This window comes from Monomorium pharaonis, chromosome 5 (assembly GCF_013373865.1).
Source record: "Monomorium pharaonis isolate MP-MQ-018 chromosome 5, ASM1337386v2, whole genome shotgun sequence".
Classification (NCBI taxonomy): Eukaryota; Metazoa; Arthropoda; class Insecta; order Hymenoptera; family Formicidae; genus Monomorium; species Monomorium pharaonis.
In genome coordinates this window covers 20881294-20889255 of record NC_050471.1, presented here as the reverse complement: position 1 = coordinate 20889255, position 7962 = coordinate 20881294, and positions in this window count along the sequence as shown.

Sequence of the window (7962 nt, the reverse complement as noted above, 5' to 3'; positions counted from 1 at the left end):
CCGAGCTTGGACGAGAGGCTGGATAAAATCACTAAACAGTTACAGACTCTCACCAACCATTTGGTTAAATCTAGTCGAGCGCGTTCGCCGTCGCGCAAGCGAAATTTGAATAAAAAGGGTGACGCGGCAGCGAGTTCGGACAAGCAGTCCGGCTACTGCTACGTTCATCGAAAATACGGCTCTAAGGCAACGTCTTGCTGAAAGCCGTGTACGTGGAAGGACGAAGGCGACTCGGAAAACTAGAGCGCCCGTCCCGCACGGAGACGGTTCGGGACGAGGGGGCGACACAAAGCCGTCTGCACGTTTATGATCAGATTTCCGGTCAACGTTTTCTGGTTGACACGGGCGCGGAGATTTCAATACTCCCCGCCTCGTTACGCGATCGTTCAGCTCCTTCCGAGCTCCAACTCTTTGCCGCGAATAACACCAAGATAAATACTTATGGTGAACGCCGTCTTACCCTTGACTTAGGCTTGCGCCGCCCAATCACGTGGTGTTTCCGAGTCGCTGACGTACCGTATGCCATCCTCGGCGCGGATGTGCTTACGCATTATAAACTAATCGTTAACTTACACGGGCGTCGGCTTGTCGACAGCGTCACGTCTCTTGCGACCATCGGCCGGGTATTGAACGTCCCCGAAACCAAAATATCGATGGTTGACAATAGTTCTACCTTCGCGGACATCCTGGCGAAATTTCCGCGGGTTATTGGTTCCGCGAAATCGGCTTCCCCCGTCGCAGGTGCTGTCGAACATCACATTTTGACTACCGGTTCTCCATGCACGGAGCGGCCTCGTCGGCTTCCTCCCGACAAATTAAAAGCGGCTAAGGCCGAAATAAAACGTCTTATGGAGCTGGGCATTTGCAGGCCTTCCTGTAGCCCGTGGGCTAGTCCGGCGCACTTGGTGCGCAAGAAAAGCGGCGAATGGCGTTTTTGCGGTGACTACCGTCGCCTTAATGCCGTGACTATCCCGGACAAATACCCAATTCCATATTTACACGATTTTTCCGCCAACCTGTTGGGGAAAAACATTTTCTCGTCCCTTGACTTATTCAAAGCCTACCATCAGATCCCGGTGGCCGAGGCTGACATTCCGAAAACGGCGGTGATAACCCCGTTCGGTTTATTCGAGTTCGTTTGCATGACTTTCGGTTTGCGGAATGCCGCTCAAACATTCCAGCGGTATATCCATCACGCGCTGAGAGACTTGGACTTCGCTTTTGTATACATAGATGATATCCTTATCGCCTCCTCCTCCGAAGAGGAGCATAGGGAGCATCTACGCATTGTCTTGCAAAAACTCAAAGAATTCGGGTTAGTAATCAACCCGTCGAAATGCATTCTTGGCGTGCCGGAAATTACGTTTCTCGGACATCTCGTCAATAAAGATGGCATCAAGCCTTCCTCGGAAAAAGTTGCTGCCATCAGCAACTTTCCGAAACCGCATACCGTTGCGGACTTACGCCGTTTTCTCGGTGCAGTAAATTTTTACAGACGTAGTCTTCCACATGCTGCCCGTGTGCAGGCACCTTTACATGTCTATCTTACCGATTCGTGTAAGAACGACAAGCGTGAAATTTCTTGGACTCCCGAGGCTGAAACCGCGTTTGCTACAACAAAATCTGACCTGGCTAACGCCGCGTTGTTGGCTCACCCTTCCGCTTCGGCAGAAACTCGTCTTGTTTCGGATGCTTCGGATTTTTCGATGGGGGCCGTCCTCGAGCAAAAATTTCCTGAGGGTTGGATGCCTCTGGCTTTCTTTTCACGTAAATTTACGCCCGCCCAAAGGAATTACAGCGCGTATGATCGCGAACTTACTGCTATCTATGAGTCCATTAAATTTTTCCGGCACTTCCTCGAAGGTCGCATTTTCAAAGTCCTTACGGACCATAAACCTCTTGTTTATGCCTTTAATCAGCGTGCTGATAAGGCTTCTCCGAGGCAAGCTCGACAGCTGTCATTTATAGCTCAGTTCACTACAGCGTTTGAATATCTTGCAGGTTCGGACAACGTCGTTGCCGACAGCCTTTCTCGAATCGAGACTCTCCGCCTCCCAGTTGAGATCGAGTTGGTCGACCTTGCCGCTCAGCAAAGAGAGGACGAGGAGCTTAAGCATTTGCTGGCCTCCAACTCTTCTTCTTTGAAGTTTAAAAAATTAATTTGGGGAACTTCTAACACGGAGCTCTACTGCGAATTGTCAGGGAACTCGATACGGCCTTACATTCCGGTATCTCTAAGAAGACAGGTCTTCGACCTTTTCCATAACCCCGCGCATCCTAGCGCCAAAGTTACTGATCGTGTCATCCGACAACGTTACATTTGGCCTAACCTTTCTCATGACGTTACAGATTGGGCAAGCAAGTGCATTGATTGCCAACAAAGCAAGGTTTCCCGACATGTCAAGCTCGAGCCCGCGCAGTTTACCGCGCCAGACGGGCGCTTTGATCATATTCATTTAGATATCGTCGGACCTTTGCAGCCCAGTAACGGTTTCACGTATTGCCTGACCATGATCGACCGTTTCTCTCGCTGGCCAGAAGCAATTCCTATCGCAGATATTACTGCTCAATCGGTGGCTAAAGCGTTTTATGAGAATTGGATCGCTCGATTCGGTGCACCTCGTATACTTACGACTGATCAAGGCACTCAGTTCGAGTCGCAACTCTTTTCGGCCCTGCTCAAATTCATAGGTTGCAGACGGATTCGCACTACGGCATATCACCCTGCGTCTAACGGCATGATCGAACGTTGGCATCGTTCATTGAAGGCGGCCATTATGTGCCATGACTCTCCCGATTGGACTAAGGTTCTCCCGACCGTTCTACTTGGTTTACGTACGCACGTACGTCTCGACACCAAAGTCTCGCCTGCCGAGTTTCTCTACGGCACCGTCTTAAGAATCCCTGGTGAATTCTTTCTCCAGGAGGATTTCTCTCCGGATCCTCAGATCTTTGTCGAGGATTTCCGGCAGCACATGCGTCGGGTGAAGCCAGTTCCGGTCGCGCATCATTATGAAAAAACGCGCATTTGTTTTTAAGGATCTATTTTCCTGTTCTCACGTTTTCTTACGCAAGGACAACGTTAAGAAGCCCTTGGAGCGACCGTACTCCGGCCCCTACAAGGTGCTCGAACGTACCACCGACAAAGTTTTTTCTATCGAGGTCAACGGCAGACCTGTGTCAATTTCCGTCGAGCGTCTTAAACCCGCGCATCTTTTGCCGGGCGATTCGGACGATCCTCCGTTAGTTAAGGTTCCGTCATCGTCCGAGCAAGCGGATAAGACTCCGACCTCTGTAAATCCTCCTCAAGGATCTCTTAAAACGTACTCCGGTCCAAAGAAAAAAGTGCAATTCAAGTTGTAACATTAAAGACTGTGAGAATTCCGTCACTAATTATATAGTCTTGCGTGCGTTAATCCTAAGTCCACATTTTTGTATTAGTCTTAAGCGTTTTGTTCTTTTATCAATTAGTATTCTTCATTGTTTCGTCTAGTCTGCGTCTACTCATTAGTTCTAAGCAGCGTTACGTTCAAAGAATTTCTATTTTCTAGTACCTTTCGTACTCAAGTTGCGTCTACTCTCTAGTTCTAAACAGCGTTACGTTTAAGAAATTTTATACCTCTTCGTTTTGCAATCGCATTCAACCTGCGTATACTACATAGTTGTAAGCAGCGTTAACTTGTAAAAGATTGTTCCTACTGCAACTCTTGTGATATTGTAATACTGTCTATAGTCACTTAAGTGCATAATGTAAACATTCCCTCCTATCGTTAACACTCGGGGGGGAGTGTGTGGCGACTAGCCATGCGCATCTATGTATCGCATGACCCGCGCCTACGTGGCGCTGTGGGTCCTTCTTCTTCCGGCGGGAAGATAGTCCGCCATTGGTCTCGCGCTCCGCTACACGCCTTACCGGCGTGCTCCGTAATATCTTTACTCCGTTCTAATAAACGTTGTTACCGTTGACTCCAGCGTCCTGTTATTTACCCCGGTAACACACGGAAGTCGTAGGGACTTCCGTGCGACGATCCCTCACACGATTCTAATGTAATTACGCCACGTGCGTGGTAACATTTATACCTATCCCTACAAAGAAAAAGAAAGAATCTATCGTGAATGTACCAAAAATTTTAATTAATTTACTATATTCATAATTATGTCATTTGTCATGAATGTGTGTAACGACGCGAGTCTTGGCGCGGTGCGGTGGGACGCGAGAGCGGCCATTGATGCGAGTCTAGACGCGGTGCGGTGGGACGTGGGAGCAGCGAAGCACAGAGCGGCGCGACTCTCCCTCTTCCCCCCGGCCGCCGGCGCCAATACTCGAGACAGTGGGCCGTGCTACGGCTCGAGCGGCTCGAGCTCTTCCTTCCGCGCGCTCTCATTCGCACAATTAAAAAAATTAATATCTCGATTATTGGTGGACCAAACCCAAACAATATTGGGTATTTATGTTTGTCTCGATCCCTTCTACCTCTTTACAAGCATTGGCGTGGGTGCTTAGGGACACCCTGTATAAGGACCACCCGCAGCGCTGAGAAAATAATCTAATACTAGATTCACAGAGAGAATACTCTGACGTAAACCAGATATTCTCTGTACTATCTTTTTGGTAGACGGGCCTCCTTCTCGGAGTGTGCTCGTCCGAAACGTCCAGGGCCTCCTCGGAGTGCACTCGCCCCAGGGTCTCCTTCTCGGAGTGTGCTCGCACCAGGGCCTCCTTCTCGGAGTGCGCTCGCACCAGGGCCTCCTTCTCGGAGTGTGGTCGCACCAGGGCCTCCTTCTCGAAGTGCGCTCGCACCAGGGTCTCCTCCTCGGAGTATGCTCGACGGCAACATCCTGCCTCGCAGAAGGAAGACGACCACGGTCAGCACAGCGGTCACGGACTCGGACCAACACGTGGACACCACGACTCAACCTGGGGAAGATCTACTGGACCAGAAGGCTCAAAGCAACTACACCAGGAGTTCACTGCCCCATCGTGAACGCCAACCGGCCAACGAGGAAGCAACCGTCCTTCTGAAGACGCCTAACAAAACGTCCTTCTAAGGACGCCTGACAAACCGCCCTTTTCAGAGCGACCAAAAAACTCCAAGCGGTGGAATATCTCTTAAGTGGGGAGTGACACACACACACACACGATACGTTACCTACCTCACAGTCAATATAAAGATACCAAATTGTTGTTAAAGAGTTACAGAATAGGCCCCTTAATGTGTAATCTATAAGTTTATTGTAATGTGTGCAAATGTAGTACGAATGCAGTGAAAACAAAATGGAGTTTTCATTAATCAATTTTTAACCGCAGATGATGCTGCTTTTGTATCCTCGATTGAAGATAGCAAGAGAGAAGAATCATCTATCATACATGCGTCAACATCTGCACCCAATAATAGCCTGAATGTAAAGGAATGTTTTTCATCAATTACTGCACTGTCATCATCCGAGGAGACGTTGAAAGCGATACAGAAAACACCAATAAAAGAAGTGTTCCTGAGCCTGATCATTTTGCTAAACGTAGGAAGAAACAGGATGATTCATTTATGCAAACAATAACCAAGCAGTCAACAGCCCTGACTAATTTTGCTACAAAATTAGAGAAGTCCATAATAAACAGACCTTTGGTCACAAACTCAGATCAATATATCTCTCAGGCTAATGTACCTACTGCTTCTTCAGTATTATCTGTAGATGATCCAATCTTAAATGTCATTAGATATGCTCTTAAGTCTGTACCTGAAGAAAAGTGTCTCGAATGTATGTTTGAAGTGCTAAACCTTTTAAAATCAAAGTATCTACAACGATAGCAGATGTTCAACATGTGAGCATATAATATTTTAATATATTAACTGTTTAACAGTAAGATAATTTTTGTGGTCGCACAGAGTAAGATGGGGTCTGATCCGAGGACTTTTTTCCTTCTTTTTTAAACAAGTAATGAATAATGAATAATTTAAAAAATTTAATTTTTTATTTTACTTAAACAATACAGAATGTTAATAATCCTAGTTATTAAAGTTATGTTTAAAAACAACATTAAAACAGTTTTTTAATTACAAGAAGTCGAATTATAGTTTTTAAGTCCTATGAACAAAATTTCGACTCGGGTCGGATTCGACCCGAAACTTACATTAGAAGGTTAAGGCGATGCTGGAGTGACGGCCGAAGTCCAACAGTCCTACGCCACTATCTAGACGGAACTAAAAATGTCGATAATATCGATCAATCAACATATCAACATTTTTACTCCGTTTATTACTATATGAGCTCTTTCCTGCATTATCATAAGAAAAATCTGTATATTGCTTGAGAGTATATTCACGCACAACATGAATATATCTATATTTGTATGCAATATTAAATTTACAATTGTGTATTATAATATGTGTGTCATGTGTATGTGTATGTACACATACACATGACACACATGCGTGCATGCGCATTATAACCCATACAGCACAAAAGCTTGCAGCAACATTGCTGCAACGTTGCAACATTGCATATTGCGATGTAATGTTTCAGAGATATTGCAAAGACATTATTTTACAATATTACTTCAGCAATGATGCAGCAACATTTTAAAATATTATTAAAATAGTGAAAATAGATAAAATTAATATTCAATACAGTTTGAATAAATTAATATATTACAGTAACTTTTCAAAAATAATGTAAAAGTGATCGTTCTATATTATTTAAAATTTTTCATCTATAGAGATACATGCATTCTGGAGTAGTTTTAATTTGTGTGTAAAACTATTATTATGTAGATTTGTGTATAACAGAGTACAAGGTTATTCAAAATTATTTTAAATAACTGTATTTTTTAATTTAACAAATACAGAGTGATTATAGTGACATTAACCAAACGATTATCCGATCAATTCATTCGGTTTTAAATAACTATATTTTGAATTTAACAACAGAGTGATTACGTCAACTAAAAGATAAATTTTGTAAGTTTTGTCTCTCATCTTATAATGTACTTATATAAGATAAAAGACAAAACTTGCAAAGTTTATCTTTTGAAGTTTCACTAATCACTCTGTATTTGTTAAATTCAAAATAGTTATTTAAAATCAGATGAATTATTTTGAATAATCTTTTTCTAAATAATATTGCATACATATTTTACTGCAATATTGCTACAATATTACGTAACAATATTTCTAAAAGCGGACATTTTACCATTGCTGCAATCTTGCAGCAACCTTGCAGCAACATTTTACAACGTTTATGCAATATTGCAATCTTGCGTTGAAATGTTGCCACAATGTTGCTGCAATCTTTCTGTGCTGTATGGGAATACATACTACATAGACAAATACATAAACGTACAATATTTTATGAAAAATTTGTGCATGAATATCTCAAGCACAGATTTTTCTTTTGAAATACGTACTAAGTATAATATCTTAGTATCAGGCTAAATAATTTCTGTCTCTTTTATTACATCTAGCAAAAAGGGATAGAATATTTAAATCTATGTGCAACGTATCTATTTATTGCCAATATATGTAACATCCTAGCCTAAAATGGCATTGGATGAAAGTGGCTACTACACTGCATATATATATAAAGAATGAGCCCCTCCTCGCTCATTCCTGTGAAATCCGTATTCACGTTTCAACAAAGGCTATCACTATATACTCACTGTCATCGATGTGTTGAGCAAGTATGCGTGAGCTATACCGCTCAAGAGCAAGTGTAGAAGTGAGACGGCTAACGCTATTGCTGAGATAATGCGAGAGAGCAGTAGACACCCGAAAAACTTGCAAACCGATATGGGGAAGGAGTTTTACAACGCTGACGTGCAGAAACTCTTGAAAAAACATGATATCAATCATTATTCTACGTACTCTATAATGAAGGCGTCAGTCGTTAAGCGGTTTAACCGCACGCTGAAGAACGATATGTGGAAGCAATTTACATTCTACGGCAATTACAAGTGGATTGACCTGT